The following is an 18,407-nucleotide window of genomic DNA, read 5'->3' on the forward strand; positions in this document are numbered from 1 at the left end:
GACACTGACCAATAGCTTGATAGCCACTGACAGGCATCTTCAAACAGATTCAAACATAATAACTTTTTTGTCAATAAATTTTGTAGATGCCATTGCTGTCCCGGGGAAAGCAAGGCCATGTGGAAAAATCGGTACAGCAGCAAGAAAAGTCTGATGCAAGCTGTAAATGAAGAGAAAAAAGAATAATTTGTTTCTACCTAAATATTGCTCGTAGCATATCTAAGAAATATATTCAAGTGTTTTAGCTCAGTCTAACATATTAATGATTGTGATTAGACAATTTCAAACAGAAAGAAATTTCATCTATTCAAGCCCCACGAGCTAATTAACTGATATTTGTTAAGAGAACATTTTTTTTTATCTGCGCCAAGAACTCTTTTGCTTTGGCACAGTCTGCTGAATCTGCCGAATACAACATGTAATTTGCATTTTCTTTTTAGTAAGTAGAATTGTACAGCAGTAGGATGAAATGTTATGCGTGGCTTCCATTGTGAGCTATTTCTGTAAATGTTGAAATTTAATTCAGCTTATTTCTTGCTTTTTCGCCACGTGGTGAAAAGGAAACTCGTTTTTTATTGTATTGTGACAGCACACAAAAACAGTACAATAGGCCGTTCTAATATCTTCTGCGGCATTCCCCAGGACTAAAAGTGGGGGCCTTCACAGTGTTTAATTTGAGCTAGTGGTTTGCGATGCTCAGCACCTGCACTTACTTTTCAACACCAGAGCGTGTGACAGTCTGCCAGAAGGTGGTGGTCTCTGACTAATTTTGAGTTTACCACAACAACAGGTAATTATTAATTTAGTATACATTAAAAATTGATTATAATCTGCCGTCATTCGTACAGCTTGGGGGGCTTGAAATAGTCCAAACTGTCACACTTGTAGAAGTGTGACAGTTAGTAGTTGTGTTGTTACTATTATTTGCAGCATTTCAGGGGCAAAGGGTAGTGCACCCAACAGTGACCTCTCGACAAGAGACCTGCACTTATTATTTCAACAAATTAAGCACTGGGCCTCCTACTTCTCACTAGTAGGAGGTAAGTCTGATCTATAGAAAACATAATTATCTACTGCCTGGATAACAACACAACAAAGACAAGCCACTTAAATGGTGCCCCGAAAGCACCCAGTCGTGATGCAGTAAGCACACACCATTAGTGCCAGAAGAGGTGGCGGGAAATGTTTATCTGTGTGGTTACCAAGGATCACTTTTGTCCTTTTACTCTTCTTTATGAATCATGTGTGAGAGGTGTCTCGCTGATGCTTGTGGTCGCTTTGTCATGCTTAACAAGAGGTGACACTTCTCTCATTATGAAAGCGAGGGTGGGAAGTCTTTCATTTTCTGGCTAATTGCCCTAAAGTCCATTGGTTGATGTCATTTGAGATGTCATCAGTGATGTCATGAGTGATGTCACTGACCATGTCATGAGTGATGTAATATGTGACTTCATCAGCAGTACATTGTGGGCGCGCAAGTTATAGTTAGCTGAACTATCTATAACGGGGGAATTTCAAAGGTTTTATACGAGGGAAATGTCCAGCTAACTATAACATGTGTGAAACCTATGGTTTTTTCAGTGTATTTGCAAGGTTTTTTAAATGCTCATTCCTAACTATAACGTGGCTGAAACCTATGGTTTTTTTCAATGAATTTCAAAGGTTTAGTAAATGATAATTTTTAAATGTATAAATTATTAAATTTCTTTCTTTTTATACTAATTTCTTACATTTTTATGAAAAATATTTATATTAATTTCATTTTGTAACTTATATTTCATATTCTTAATGTAAATTAATAACAAAACTGAATCCCACTTTTTTTTCAAATTTTTTACAATGAGAATTTCTATAATTCCTTTTTCATATTTTTTGGGGTAATCGCACGGTACGCGTACAGTGATCACAACACACTTTGTACAGCAAATGGTCCTCTGCGTATAGCCACGCACTCGCTACAGATGCACTTTGACCTTGCGCATCGCATCAATGCTTCTGCGTGACATCATATACGGCGCCCCGTAAGCATACGGCGCAAAAGTTTCTAATTGTTCAAAAACATATATTTATGTATTTAATGTACATATTAAGGGAAGACAGTATCTAGGACAAACATGAAAATACTTTTTTTTTAACTTTTAATAAGCAATTATTACTCTTAAAAGCAATTGCGCAAATCGCAAAGGTACTTCGTACATACTCGCATCTTAAGAGCACTGTAAGAGCACTGCAAGCGTACGCAAAGTCATCTGACCATAAAAGGAGAGTTTTGATTAGTTCATAATACTTCCTATTCCAACTGGTGAAATTTTCATTTTGATTATCCTACTTCGACACTCCCAGGAAAAACATCTATTCTGTGGAGCTGTAGTCTTTTACAACCAAACTCTACAATGGCTGCTCTTTTAGAAACTTCATCAGTACATTCCTCTAAGAAACATTTTGTTACTAAGCCACCTCAGAAAAAGAGAAAAGAAGCTTTCATTTGGAAGTTTTCTTCATTTCTGGAGGGACAGAAAAACGTGAATGTACCGAAAGTAACATGAAAGATCTGTGAGGTTACACTTTCCAGGGCTGACCCCACTAAAAAGTACTCTTTCGGGACAGCCTCAATGGTTCACCATGTCAAAAATTTGCATCCAAATAATTACGGAAGGATGACAACACAAAGGTTCCAGGAAAACCCTCAACCTGCAGTTCCTTCTACCTCAAAAGCACCACCACCTCCTCCGAACATTACGCATCCTATTATTGTGCCTCAGTTTGCATATCTTACAATTCATTGTACATTTTGCAGAGAACTCCTTTGTTACGGTGTGCAGTCTATTCACCTCATTGTGAGGAGCAAAGAGCACCGTTGCCCAAAACAATAATATTTGCTTTTCTTTTTTCTTCCTGTTCCACACTTTTTTTGTTTCCAGTTTAATTTTTTGGGTTTAAAAAAAAAACAACTAAAAACTTCCTGAAAAAAAAAAATAGCAGACTAAAACGAAAAAAAACACTTCTTTTCAGAACTACCTCCACTGGCTTAAAAAATAACTATATTTGTATATTAGTGTGTACAACTTTGTCAGAATGAATGTGTAGTGCATAAATGAACGAACGAATTAGTAGTGTATGGTGAATGTGAAAGTGCAAAAAGTATAAGAGAGTGCTCCAGCATAAATGTATAAGGTGTTTACCTATACTATACTGTAGTACCTCCGAAGCACTTCAATGTAACACAGCCATATAAATATGTTAGAAGTCTATACTTCAATTTGCACTGCTAGTGAAACTGCCTGGGTGAATTTGTATGTGTTAGGAGCGAGTTTACAACCCCCTTGTACCTCGTTTACACATATTTTCCGTCACTTTTGTGATGCTGCGGTGTTGCACAAGATGTACCATAGTACCAGATATTTACAATGTGATGCATATGGAAGGTGCATCATATTCTAAAGCCCTGCGCCAGAAAGAGACTTTCCTGCGCAGAGAGGGGGGGGGTGCAAGTGTTCTTGCATAGGAACACCTCATAAAAGTGACCGAGTGAAATCTATAATATTTCATTCAGACACTTTTAGTGCTATGCTACATCAAAACCCTGCTCCTGCTTGAAACAGGTGTAAGGATTGACACTGCTTTGTGAGCATAGAACCCCAAGAGCATTGCTGGAGCTCCGTTGCACTTGGAACGCAAGTCAAGCAATGCACCTCCTTCACAACACAAATACATCACATATCTGTGCTGTTTTTGCTCCATAATACACTACATTGTAAATACGGTGAATCCATTGTGCTGATATCACAGTGCACAATAACTGCCATATCTCTGGGAATGTACTACTTCTTGTACATATCCTGTTTACTGTTTCAATGTAGAGAATGGATTACTACACACTGATCAATTAGTCACTACAAAAGTATAAGAGGAATGACAGAGTGTTTGCTGGAAGTGTAAGGATACAGACTGGGGAATTCAAAATATAAAAGGTAAATTTGCAGGTGCATAGAACAGTACATGCATAGGAAATAGGAGTTTGAAGCAGTCCATGTACTAAGGCCTACTTTCCTCCATAATTACTTGGGTACTGACTGCATGATTACAGTTCTGCAAAGAAGGTGCATGACTGAATTTATAAGAGCTTCAGTTTTACCACAGTACATATATAAGGAAATACTGCTGAATGGCTCACTACAATATTGACACAGTAGAGTGAGAGTGATTGTGAAAGTCTAATGATACAGACTGGACAATTGAATGTATAAAACACAAATGTACACCTACATAGAAGAGTGCAAGCATACTCTATACAGGTTTAAAGCAGTACATGGCCTAAGGCCTACTTTTCACCATGATTACTTGAGTACTGACTGGATAATTACAGTTCTGCAACGATAGTGTCTGTCTGAATTTGGAAGAGCTTCATTTTTAGCACAGTGCATACATTAGGGCATTCTGCTGAATACTTCACTACAATACTGAATCAGCAATCACAAAGAGTTTGCTAGAAGTGTGAGAACATAGACTGGATAATAAAAGCTATAAAAGACAATTTTTCCCTGCATAGAAGAGTGCATGCATAGTGTATAGGACTTTGAAGCAGTCCATGCCCTAAGGCCCACTTTGCACCATGACTACTTGGGTACTGGCTGAAGTTTTTACAATTTATTTATTTTATTTATTTTAGAGTTTCACAGAGCGCGAACTTGACCCGTTAGGGTATCAGAGCGCTTTACAGAGTCACAAAGTAAACAATAGGAAGGATAACACAAGAGTATTGTAAAATAGGGAGTTAGGGGGTGCTGGGAGAAAGAAGGAAAAGCATTATACAGGATAGTCAATATTACAATTGTCAAGGACGGATTCCGATTTCTTTGTGGGGCGAGGTCACAGGATGGAGGCAGTAGTCTTTGGGGTGGTAGTGGAACTGAATTAGTCATGGAATTGACCCATGAGGAAGGATTTGGCCTCATTTTTTAAGTGTGCCAGAGAGGGGATTCTTCTGATGGCGGGTGGGAAGGAGTTCCATATTCTTGGTGCAGCCCCAGCGAAAGCTCGATTGTTGTTCTTTTTTTCTGAAAACGAGCAGGCTGGAGTAGGAGGGCACTGGCCGATCGTGAGTTTCTGCTTTCTCCGGATATCACAAGTTTCTGTGCAAGATACGCAGGGGAGTTTGAGTGTAGGGCCTTGTGCGTGATGCATGCCAACTTGAGATGGATCCTAGCCTCGAGTGGGAGCCAGTTCAATGATTTCAGATGAGGGGTGATGTGATCAAATTTCCTTGTGCCGGTAAGTAGTCTGGCAGTTGCGTTGAGGCAGGCTTTTAAAGTGCAAGGGAGATCTTTGGTAAACTAGAAAGGGTGGAGCACCCATATTCCAGCCTGGAAATAACTAGGGATTGGACTGCAAGTTTTAGGTCGGGAGCATCAAGGAATGGTTTCATTTTCCAAAGGTAACTCAAGTGGAATCTGGCGGAATAGGCCATTGAGTTGATGTGGTCTCGCATGTTTAGGTTATAGTCCAAGGTGATACCCAGAGATTTGTCCGAGTCCACAATGGTCGGGGGGCAACTTAAGGCTGTGATCGCTTTGATCCATGTCTGGATCTCCGAGTTGCTCTTAGGAGGGGAAATTAGGAGGAACTCAGCTTTCTTTGCATTGAGTTTAAGTTGGTTGGAGGAGAGCCATTGGACGGTCAGCTTCAGGGCCTCATTCAGGTTAAGGATTTCTTCAAGAGAAGAGATTTTTATGTAGATCTGACTGTCATCTGCGTGCATATGGTAGGAGATATTTGCAGTGCGAAGGACCTCGGCAAGGGGTTCTAAATAGAGGTTGAGAAGGGTGGGGGACAACGTTGATCCTTGAGGGACTCCCACCGTGACCAAGAAGGGAGCAGACAGGTTGCCGTTGATAAGGAATCTCTGAGATCGGTTTTGGAGGTAGGAACTAAACCAGTCAAGGACAGTGCCATCTAATCCCATCCTAAGTTTGAGGCGTTCGAGTAACATCTCATGGTTGACCGTGTCGAAGGCCGAGGATAGATCTAGGAGGATTAAGAGACAGGTTTTGTCTTGGTCAAGGGCTTGTAGGGCGTCATCGACAATGTGGAGCATGGTGGTTTCAGTGCAGTGTCCGGGTCGGAAACCAGATTGGCAGTCATCGAGTAGATGGAAGTTGTTGATGTGGTGGCTTAACTGCAGTTGCACACACTTCTCCAGCACTTTAGCCAAGAGAGGAATGTTGGAGATTGGTCTGAAATTGTCTGGGGAGGCTGGGTCCAGCGACGGCTTTTTCAGAATGGGGAGGACTTGGCCCGCTTTTAGAGAGTCCGGGATTGAACCTTGCTGGAGAGAGGCATTGATTATCGTAGTCCAGCTGGGAATAATGGATTGGGCAGTGGTCGCAAGGCAGTTAGAAGGGAGCGGGTCGTTGAAATGGTTGTTCGGGTTTAAGGTGGAAAAGATTTTGGCGACAGAGTCTTCGTCGTAGAGTGAGAAGTTGGTCCAATGTGCTAGATTCTTAGGTGAGGATTGTGGAGGCATGGCGGGTGGGGGGGAAGGTCAGGGGTTGGTGGAGATATTGAGGCCGCACTAAGTTCGTTACCTAGGGTTTTGATTTTGTTTGCAAAAAACGAGGAGAATTCTTCAGATAAGATGAGAGACTTGGGGTTTTCTTTCACTGTTTTGGTCAGTTTGTTCGATTGATGTTTGACCAGCTCAAAGAGTTTGCATGGTCTGTTCTTGGCATTTCCTAGTTCGGCTCTGAAGAACTCTTTTTTAGAGTTGAGGATATTCTTGTTGTATGTATTTCTGGCCTGGCGGAGAAGTTTTAGGTGAGCGGCCGAGGGGTGTTGTCTCCAGGTTCTTTCATCTTGTTGGAGGGATCTCCTCTCATTGTTGAGGGAATCCGTGTACCAGGGGTTTCTATCTTTGACCTGAGTTCTGTTTACTTTAAGAGTGGCTAGGTCATCCAGAATGTTCGACATCGTTGTGGAGTAGTGATCATTAAGGGCACTGACCGATGTGATGTGTGGGGGGGAGGTCGGATTTGCAGCAGATCTCAAGCTCCTTGTGGTCCAGGTTCTTGGTGTCTCTGATCCAGCGTTTAGGAAGCACCGGTTGTGGTGCTCTTATCTTGTGGGTGCCAGGTAGAAGGAAGATGATGGCCTGGTGGTCTGACCAGACACAAGGAACTATAGAGATAAGCTTGACTGTTGCCTCCTTAGAGATGATCCAGTCAAGAGTGGCCCCTTTTGAATGTGTTGGGAGTGAGCAAGCTTGGGTCAGGGCTTGATCGGCCAGGAGGTATTTAATGGCGTTGACATGAGGGTCCTTGAGATCGCTCCAGTGCAGGTTGAAATCTCCAAGGAAAATGTCTTTGGTGTTGAGGGACCTCTTAGCTGTGATAATTTCCATGAGGTGGTCAGTGAAGGGTCCGTTCACGCCTGGGTAAAAGATGTGCAGGTTGCATAGATGGGTGGTGTTGCTATAGATTTAGAGGGCTAGATATTTACAGACATCGGTAGTATCCGCCAGAAGCTTGATGACAAGGAGGTTAGAGCAATAGTTGCAGGCGATGCCGCCACCTCTCTTGTTATGTGGTCGGTCTAACCTAGTAATGTTAAAGTTAGGGGGGACTAAGAGGTCAAGGCAAGGGGATGAGGAATCAGTGAGCCATGATTGTGTTAAAATAGCTAAGTCGGATTTGTTGTTCAGAATGAGGGCAGTGACATTGGTGGCATGCTTTCCTGCCGATCTGCAGTTAATTAAGAGACCAGTCAGGGAGGGGGGAGCTGGTGTCGGGAGTCGGGGTAGACAGGTGTACTGGCGCTAGATTGCTTCGGTTCATCCTTCTGTTGCAGAGGGGAGCTGGTCTGCAGGGGTTGATATCGACCATGCAGATGGGGTGTGCAGCACTTATGTCTGATAGACAAGGAGTGAGAGAGGCTGCATTATAGTCCTTGAGGATGTCATGGATTTCCTTTACAGTGATGTCTAGCGACTTTGTTGTGGTGAGGGAAAAGCTGTAGGAGAGGGCGAGGTCAAGGATTTCCTCCTCCGATAGTCAGCTAGGGTGCTTACGAGGGCGAAGGTACCTCAGGGATGTCGGTAGTGGGTATTTGGGGTGCTCTGGGGTAGCAGGGGAAGAGGAGTTCAGCTGAGGCTTGAGGTTGATGAGGGAGAGTTCGGCGAGGTGAAGGAGGTTCGTTAGATCCCGGATGGAGAGGTGGATGCTCTGAATTATTTCAGTAGCTCTGGAGTGCAGAGTGTGGATATCTGTGGAGGGGGGTGGGAGGGTTAGGATGGACTTTGTTAGAATGGGTGGAATGAGTGGTAGCGGTACTAGCCAAACCTGCATCCTCAAGAGTCGTTGGAGGCGTACTGGTCTTAGAGTCAGAGTGGGGAGCATGTTTGGTCTTAGAGTCAGAGTGGGGGGCATGAGTGGGGGAGATCAAGGGTCCCAGGTCAATTTCGTTATGGAGGGAGGAGGCAGCGTGAGGGGAAGGGATCATGGGTCTCGAGTCAATTGCGTTGGGGAGGTTGGTAGGAGGATTGATTGGAGTAGGGTGTGCTGTGTTGCAAGCAATGGGGATCAAGGCGGAGGATAGCAGGGAGGAGACCCGAGGTCTTGAGGTAGGCGTGCTAGCAAGGCTGGTAGGTGTGCTGGGGGGGTCAGGGGAAACAGAGTTGGCGGCCCTTAGAGAGGTGCCTTGTGGGAAGTTGGTCGTGTTGGGCAGGAGGGTCGGAGGATCGCCTGGACGAGGGTTGGTCGTCTTCCCTACGACCAGGCCGGAAGGTGAGTAGGGGCGGTTGGGAGGAACTGCGTTGGAGGAACCTCTTAGAGAGGAGGCTTGGGGGAAGTTGGTCATGTTGGGCAGGGGGGTCTGCTTAACGTCTGGCCGGGTGTTGGTCGTCTTCCCAGTATCGTGTACATGGTTGCCGAGGAAGGTGAAGAGATCTGCAAATTTATTAAGGTTTTTGTTTGTGGCTTGGATCAATACAATGCCGCTTTTGTGGAGGGTGATGGTGAGGTCGGCTCGCAGGGATGCTGAGGGCAATATTGTGAGCTTAGTGCCATAGGGAATGTTCCTACTTGAGCGTACATTGAGGAGTAGTGAGAAGGTGTTGCGCCAAGAATGGATTCTTCTGGAATAAAAAACGAGGTCGTTGATGATAGTGCCTTTGTCGGCACTGAAGCGTAGGTCCAAGCCCAGTGATTGGGGATGGTTTTTCAGTGTGAGGTGTTTGATGGCTTTAGTAGCGGTTTTGGAGAGGTTTGGGGGTAAACCAGGGTGTATGAGTTTGGCCCGAAGGCAGTCAGACCAGGACCAACCATGTTGGCTAGGGTTGGGCACACTCCAGGAGATCTGTATCAGTAAACATCAGTCATTCTGGGGTAGGCAATCATTAGGATTAAGAGACTTTTTAAGAGATGGCAGCTTGGCTGGATTGAGGGTGAGAATTCCGTTTTATTTATTTATTTTTATTTTTATTTTGTGGACCTTTGCAGGTTTTTTGAAGGTTGAAACTGTCTTGAGCGAGGGAGAAATGCTCTAGTGGTGGTGGTGAGGTAGTCCCCTTTCTGTTGCAACTGGTTCAGTAGCAAGCCTGGTTGGGGTCAATTAAATTGTCCTTGTTTGTTTTCGGGCAACAGTCCTCTTTCTGTGTACACTGCCAGGGGCTGCCATTTTGGGGAGGAGAGGATCTTATAGGTAGTCCAAGAAAGGCTGGAGGCAGTAGAGCAACTCTGACACAGCTTTCAGTGGTAAAAGAAAATATATAGAAAGGTTAAAAAAATGACAATATTACTTTGCCCCAGCTTTCGGTTCTAAACTTTTCCGAACACGTGCAGACTAAAAACAGTTAAAAAGTGAGCACGTGTAAACTGCAAAACGTGCCATCTACATAGATGGAGCCACATCTTCCTTCCATAGACTATTAAACAACAAAAAACTATATAAACCACACCTACTGTGCAATTAGTTTCGTTTTCCCGAGTTATTTCTGAATTGCCAACCTCTGTTGCAGGCTCCGTTCTCCAGCATCGGATTCTCTTTTTGCGTCAACAAACATATTCCAGAGTTGTAAGTTGTTTCAAGATGGCATAGGCATAGTACTTAGTTATAATTTGTGACTATTTGTCAATATTTAAACATTTATATGTAGAAAAACATGTTATTGCATGTTTTCCCTTTTTCTCTGTAACGTCAGCAGCTTGTTCTTAGAAACAGATATATTATAACAAATATTACACCTTTTCTGGCTCCTTTTACCTTATATATAGTGACTTTTTATATTATAATATTGATACATTACTTAGCTCTAGAGGTGTTGGTGACCCGTCGACACAAACCCTAAACATTTACAATCAATGTCACCACCTTCCACTTATTATTGTGTTTTCCCCTAGAGATTACATACTGTTAATATGTATATTATAACATTAACAGTCTTGGTGATTTTAGTAGAGTTCATGATTCGTCGTCACAAAGAGTAACGATAAGTAAGCAACGTTACCGACTTGCGGCTTTCAGTCTATTTTCCCCTTGTGATCATATGCTGTGAGAATATATACATATTATTATTCTCACCGTCATGATCTCAGAGGAGTTTATGAACCGTCACAACGAAGATCTAATTTTTTCACCTCCCGGAGAATAGAAGTTCAGTAAATAATTACTGCTCGAAACTATTTCATTATGGATGTTCTGTTAAATACATAACTTTATTTTCCTTTCCTTTTTACTGTAACAATGGTATCAATCGTTATATTATAATAGATTGTCCTATTGCTACAGAAGAGGAATGGGAGATTTTTCAGTGCCATCTGTAATATAATTATCAAATATTTAAAAAACTTGATCAGATATTTTTATATATATTAAAATATAGCTATCATGCATACTTTCTTACTTTAAATATTTAATAAACCCTACATTTCTGAATGTTATTTTTCAATTTATATTCTTATTTGCAATTCCTATTCACCTTCTCCCTAAAGAATATATAGGACCTGTACTATATATTATACTAGCAGCCCGTCCCGACGTTGTCCGGGTATGAAATAGAATGTGTGTAATATGTGTATTTGGCAAGGGCAATTTATTTTAAAATCTCGCGGTAGACAACATTTTTTGTTTCATTAGAATAGGGACGGAGAAGGCCCAGCTGCAGACCTGGTTGATGTTAGCAGGCGCGTGTAATTGGTGTAGTGATCCGCCGCCGGAGCCCGGCTACAGCCCTGGTTGATGTTAGCAGGCGCGTGTAATGTCGTTGAATGAGAGAGTTATCAGCCGCGGGTAAATCCATTTAATGAGAGAGTTGAGTGACAGCGAGTAGGAAAGGCTGCAGTAATTGTCCCTGCAGACACGGTCATTTGCATGTTCCCCGCTTGAGGCCCAGATGCAGGCCTGTTTGATGTTAGCAGGCGTGTGTTCCCCCGCTTGAGGCCCAGCTGCAGCCCTGGTTGATGTTATCAGGCGCGTGTATTTAGTGTACTGATCCGCCGCCTGAGCCCGGCTAGAGCCCTGGTTGATGGCAGCAGGCGCGTGTAATTTTGTTGAATGAGGGAGTTCAGTAACAGCGCGCAGGAGAGGCTGCAGTAACGTTACTTACTAGGCCTCCAGGTGAACGTGTTTACACGCCCCCAGCACACGGCCACAGCAGACGATCTTCTGATTAATGTACGACCCACATGGCATGAAGGGCGGAACGTAGCACACGCCCCCAGCGTGCCCCTTGATGCGGCGCTGTGATGGTTGTACCACACACCCCCAGCGTTAGTCACGCCCCCAGCCCACGCCCACAGCACAACGCAGACACGACCACAAGGGACTACTTTGCTGGCACGGTTCTTTTACCTTTTAAATGTATAAAGGAGTTGGCCTAACGGCTAAGGCGCTCGACCTCGGACCTGGGGATCTAGGTTCGAGTCTTGGTAACGACGCCAAACATCCTGTGATTCTGGACAAATCACTTAATCTCCCCGTGCCTAACAAAAATGAATGTGTGTCCTCATGTAACGTAACTGGTGCTATGTAAAGCGCTCTGATACCTGATTCAGTTCGGGTCAAGTTAGCGCTATATAAAACTCTGCAAAAAAAAAAATATCGTGGCCGTCTGCATAGCCTATGTCCTTCTGCTGCAACTGCCCTTTCCAGCGCTGTATTAGGTGTTGTGGTTGGTGCTGTGGTTACTAAGATTACCCGCCTCAAAGGTTTGGGCTCTCTCTTTATAATATTAGTATGGAAGAGTAACATTCTATATATTCTTTGGTGAGTATATGATCTATTGGGGAACAGTCTGCAACTTGTAAACACTATGACAGCATGTTTCTGAATTTTACAGAATACACATTTTAAAAATAATAATGCATGCATTTCTATGTAATATGAAACAATTTTGATTTTACTGTTTTACTTGTTCTCTTGATCTGAGATAATGTAGTGCGGGTGTGTTTGTTGTAGCACTTCTATTCTACTTTATCTAAAAGTAGCTGATGCCCTCTTACATCAACAAGAATGTGGGGCTACACTTTTAAAAACTGTAGCACAAAAATGAACTGTATAGCCACGCTTAACTGATATTATTTGAAATTCCATTTTTAATTGTCACCCCTTTCATATATACTGCAACAGTTTCTGAAGAAAGTTTATTTGTATTTGCTTAATAAAAACTGTTTCAAACCTAGACTGAATTTTTTGCCGCGCAACCACACCTCCCCATCATGAAAGTAAACACCACATTATAAGTAAATAGTAGTACTAAGAAGTATGTCACCTACAAACTTGATAAAAGAAAACAGCTCAAAACACTTTCATTTTTCCGCCGTGATTTATACACTTCACGGCAATTATATAAATGGTCCTTGAAACATATATAAAACATTGTTTACCTCATAATTTCTCTCCACCACTTATGGGCACTGTACCCAGTTAATAGTTTTCGTAACTTACCCTCTACTACTTTCTTTCCCCATACTCCTTTGGAAAATGCATCACAATATCACTGACAACAGTGAACCGTTCCCACCCAATAAGGAGCAAACTTGTGTTCGGAACACTTTAGCTAATAAAATGTCCATGTTCTCCAAAGACGAGCAAGTAATGACTGCTAAGCCTTCTACTTTTAATACTTTACAGCCAATGAACATTAAACTTCGTAAAGTCCTGCTTGGAGCACCTTACCCTAATACTCCCCGAACAGGAAGGAATCCTTAATAAAACTTTTCCACAAACTTCTTCTACGACTAACGGGTTCTATGAAAAAAATAAATATAAAGCTCCAGCACAGTAAGTATTTCAATTACCAACATATTGTGGTGAACTTCTAACCTCTCTGCCCACGCAAGTGATCCATGAACTGTTACTATGGTGACAGGCAGAAAGGTAGTGGCTGTACAAAAAACTGTTATATTTCCCTTGGATCCTCTACAAGACAGAAAAAAGAGGCCTCGGAGGTGAGGGAGGGGGGAGGGAATCGAGTGGAAGAGAAAGCGTCCCTGGAACTCCGGGGGGCCATGAATCCCCCCGCATACATATAGTTAAACATCCGGGGGGTAGCGATCCCTGCGCAGGGGAGACCCTCTAGGCCCCCCATTATGAAAAACAAATAGCCCCATAGATTTGACCCCCCCCCCCCCCCGGAGGCTAATTGACAATAAAGCGGGCTTCACATTTTTTTTTAACCCAAAACGAGTACCCTGCGTCTTTTTAATAAAAAAATAAAAATATCCTGCGTGAAGTCCTATACGGCGCCCCGTACACGTACTCCACGTAAGATTCTAATTATTCAAAAACATATATTTATGTATTTAATGTACATATTAAGAGAAAACATTATCTGGGATAATCATAAAAATAGTTTTTTTAAACTGTAAAAAAGCGTATATTACTTTTAAAATCAATTACGGAAATATCGCACGTACATCGTAAGAGTAAAGAAAGTTTGAAGACTTATACATTTTATAAAACAATATAGCACTGCACACTAAAGAAGAAAAGTCAACACAATTATTAACCCCTCTCCCAACATTTAAAAGCCCATGGGGGAGGTGGTAAATTAATCGAGACTGAATACGTTAGTACAGCCTACTGTGCTCACGCTACCAGAAAACACAACAACAGTACAAAGCCCCGATTTCCATTGCAGTGATTTCTTTGTTGCAGGTCTAGTTTTCAGATCAACACACACTCTGTCATGGCTGGTATACACCCACACCACACCTATCCAGCACATCCGTCACTACACACGTGACCCTATGTATAAAAAAGACGGGGCGCACGTGTTCTACGCTATTTTAGAGTTGTTCCCAAAGCACCGAACAAGGGGCCCACTACCACATGCATGGCCTCTTTGGTCACTGAGTTAGTGGTGCCGGAAGCACTTAGCGGGTGAAGAACCTGCGATGATGATGATGGGAGCACGAATATATAGTTAGCCATAGAGATATCAAGACTCGGCACCATATATGAGACTTCTTTGTTGGAGATCGGAACTACCTCATGAAGAAGGTGTCTTTTCCACGAAAAGGTGAGCAGTGAGACCTGAGTATGCATCGCAAGGAGTCAAAGGGTTGTAGCTGACTACATACAAAAATGCGACTTAGTATTTTAGACAAACGCACTGCAACATAATGTATTAATTTATATGTTTAATTTTTTCCCCAATAGCAGTATCGTTTTTAAAATCGCTGAAATGTCCGGAATATATTCGCAATACAAACAGTTCGTAGAAATCCGACAATCAAACGTCTATTAAAGCGCGATATTATCTAACTGGTGCTCTCAGCGGGCAGCAGAGCTTCCAGGAGTGCCAAACTCTTCTCCTACAACCGCAACGATATGCCAAGAAAAAAACGCATAACCGGTCCTTCTCCGGTATTGCTCCAAGGATATGGAATGCGCTGCCCAGTGAAACTAGAATGAACCCTTCCTCGGCTTCCTTCAAAAGAGAAGTCAAAGCTATTCTCATTGCTCAATCCAAGTGAACTCTATCTATCCTCTGTACTTTATTACTTGTTTTTCACTTATATGCGTCCTTTGTTTATATTTGCCATTTTACACTAGCATCGCACTGCCTTTTATTGTTCTAGAATTTTCTAGCACTTCCTTATTACGTGATTCACTATAGCGTGTTATATTCTGTATGTATCTCTACTTGACATGTAAAGCACTCTGATACTCGCAAGAGTCTGGTTCGCGCAATATAAAACCTCAAAAATAAAAATAAATAAAATAAATAAAACTCCAAATTAATATAGCAAGAATTACCAATCATAACATTTTTCTTTTAATATCTTTTAGATGTACAGCTTCAGGATGGATTATGTAACACGGACAACGGCAATAGCACAAGGTGAGCAAACAAGCTTGCTTCTGAAACAACGTCAAGTTATCTGTCAAAGGAGAGAATATGTAGTATGCAGCAGGCGCAAAAAAAACATTGGGGTAACGGGGCTTCAGCAAGGATGACATAGCTTCCTGGGCCCACACACACTCGCACCGAGTACGAGACAGGTCTTTTAACGACATTTTGCTTGTTAATGAGGCTTTGATAATCCCCCCCCCCCCGCTTACAGCCCCTGCAGCTCCAGTCTTCTTTTTGCTTGAACTAAAGCCCCCACCCCAAATTTGTTCTAGCCCCCCCACCCCCGTTATTTTTGACTGGTTGCGTCTCTGGCTTCACATACCCCTCCCTTGTCGTGTGTGTCTCTCCCTCGTTTTAATATCGTTTTTTCCCTTTCCCTTTCTCTTTCTTACTCTCTCACATCATTTCTCTTTCTTTTTTAAAGATTTGGACGCTGCTATCTCCACTCTGCTGTATACAACCTTATCTGAATTGAAATGATTAACTCTCTTGATTACAGAGAAGGGTTCTTCCACACGTAGAGCACCATGTTTCAATCACGCCAATGGCACTAGGTGTCAAACAATTTTGTTTCCGAAACAACAACAAATTATCTGTGAAAGGAGTGAGTGGGTAGTGTGCACCAGCTTCACTCTCTAAAAGGTTAAATTAGCTCCAAGCAGTGACAACACATAGGTTACAACAGTCTGACAAACAGATCTACAAACTTATTACGCCACTTTTGTGTCACTTTTAACATGGCAAAAGTGACGCAAGTAGCTTGTAAATCTACGTCTGACTTTTCAAGGAAAAATCTCAACTCCAGACTCTGCGAGACAGTTTTAATGTTGTTTTCTCTCTCTTTCTCTCTCTCACTCTGTGTCATAATTTCTCTTTCTCTTTTAAACTTATAGACACTGCTGTCTGTTTTTTCATCTAGAACAACAGTCGAAATCAAGTTGTGAACTCCGGTGGCCGCACTGTTTATACAACGGTAAGCACAGAGTCCTAGATATACAATGCCTTCATTACAATGCATTAAAATAAGTCGGCATATTTACAATACCGTTCTGCCACTTTTGTGTCAGTAACGCAGTAGGCACTTCCATATAGACACCACTAGATTGCAGCACTATAACACAACTGAAATGTACTAGCACACTGCACACGTAAAACTGTAGGTGTTACCTTCATTTGTGAAAGGAGACAGTGGGTAGTGTGCACCAGCTTCACTGTGTTGAAATGCCCTATCTCTGGACCTGTTCCAGCAATGCATGCGGCAGACGTCTGACTGGCTCAGAAGGAACTCGCTGCAATTTAACAGCGGAAAGACTGAGGTAGTGCACTGCACTACAGGTAGGATGTCTAGACAAATTCCATCTGACTTCAGACTTACACCAGAGGAGTCACCTTTAACCCCGGTTAGGAAGGTTCGCAATCTCGGGGTGAAGTTTGATGACGACCTCCAGATGGAATCACAGGCAAGTAAGAATGCCAGCAGCTGCTTCGCCCTAATCCGCATGCTACGGAACATTCTTCCCTTACTACCTAAAGAGGCTCGCTCTCTGGTGGTACGTAGCATTGTGGGAAGCAGGCTGGATTATTGCAATTCCTTATATCTGGGGGCCCCTGCATATATTTTCCAGGGACGGCAAATAATCCAGTCAGCAGCAGCCAAATTGGCCCTTGGGAGGCCACGGAGTTCCTCTACCACCTTGGCTTTGAGAGAGCTGCACTGGCTGCCCATTAGGGAGAGGGTCCATTTTAAAACTTTGTGTATGATTTTTAGAGCAGTGCATGAGCTAGGTCACATTCCCCTCCAGGAAAGGTTTACATGGTATCGCCCTACTAGGCAGCTCCATTCCTCTAGTGCTTGCCGGCTGACGATCCCTCGGTTTAAACGGTCGAGGTTAGGAGGGAGGGCTTTTAGTGTGGCCGGCGCACGCTTATGGAATGAACTTCCTCAGAACCTTAGACAAGTCAACCCTCTGTTAGAGTTTCGCAGGAACCTGAAAACCTGGCTCTATCCCTCGGTCTAAACATCTACCCCTTTATCTCTCTCTGTTGCGATCTGTTCCATTCTGGTCATAGGTTATCGGCCTGAAGCGCCAGGATACCCGTAGGGTGACAGTATGCGCTATAGGAGTTCTAAATCAATCAATCAATCAATCAATAATTACCTCCGAGCAGTGACAACAGATAGGTTACAACAGTCTGACAAACAGATCTACAAGCTCATTACGCCACTTTTGTGTCACTTTTAACATGGGAAAATTGACGCAAGCAGCTTGTAAATCTACGTCTAACTTTTCAAAAAAAAATCTCAACTCCAGACTCTGCGAGATAGTTTTAATGTTGTTTTCTCTCTCTTTCTCTCTCTCACTCTCTGTGACATCATTTCTCTTTCTCTTTTAAAGTTATAGAAAATGCTATCTGATTTCAAATGTAAAAGCAAAGAAGTCTTCAAGTTTTGAATTCCACTGGCCGCAGTGTTTATACAACAGTAAGCACAGAGGCCTAGATATACAATGCCTTCATTACAATGCATTAGAAATAAGTCGCCATATTTACAATCCCGTTGTGCAACTTTTGTGTCAGTGACGCAGTAGGCACTTCCATATAGACACCACTTGAACGCGGCACTAAAACAGAAGTGAAATGTACCAGGCACACTGCACACGTAAAATTGTAGTGTTACCTTGACTTGTAATGCTTCAGCTCATTTAGTCACATCTACATAATTCTAAACTCTAATTTAATTTTCTTTTTATTTTGCAATTACCAATCATACGTCTTTTGGAGACAACTTCAAAATTTGTTTATACTATTGTTTTTTTAAAGTTATTTTTCTAGTTCTTTATTTTATAGTTAACATTAAGTTTCATTTACAGTTATTCTTTTAATAAAACTTAATAAAAAAAAGTACACACTACTTTTTAGGTCTCGCGACCTATCAATGCGCGCAAGCGCATTGAGGGAGCGAGAATTCAAGTGCTCAAAAAACTCGTGAAACCAAGGGTTTCGTTCGTGCGGTTTTCATTAAGTTCACGTGAATCACGTGAGCAAACAAGCATGCGCA

The 18,407-nt window shown here is 42.4% G+C and overlaps 1 long non-coding RNA gene across 4 annotated transcripts in view; it reads left to right on the plus strand.

Moving 5' to 3' along the window:
* Positions 1-18,407, plus strand: part of LOC144827127 (uncharacterized) — a 229,286-nt gene that overhangs the window by 91,769 nt on the left and 119,110 nt on the right. Inside the window, exons 4-5 of one of the 4 annotated variants that reach the window (XR_013610034.1) lie at positions 15,286-15,337; positions 16,243-16,322. The exons of the other annotated variants lie outside the window; for them this stretch is intronic. This is a non-coding gene — a long non-coding RNA (uncharacterized LOC144827127). The remainder of the gene's footprint in view (positions 1-15,285; positions 15,338-16,242; positions 16,323-18,407) is intronic. 4 annotated transcript variants of the gene reach the window in all.

This window comes from Lissotriton helveticus, chromosome 4_1 (genome assembly GCF_964261635.1).
Source record: "Lissotriton helveticus chromosome 4_1, aLisHel1.1, whole genome shotgun sequence".
Classification (NCBI taxonomy): Eukaryota; Metazoa; Chordata; class Amphibia; order Caudata; family Salamandridae; genus Lissotriton; species Lissotriton helveticus.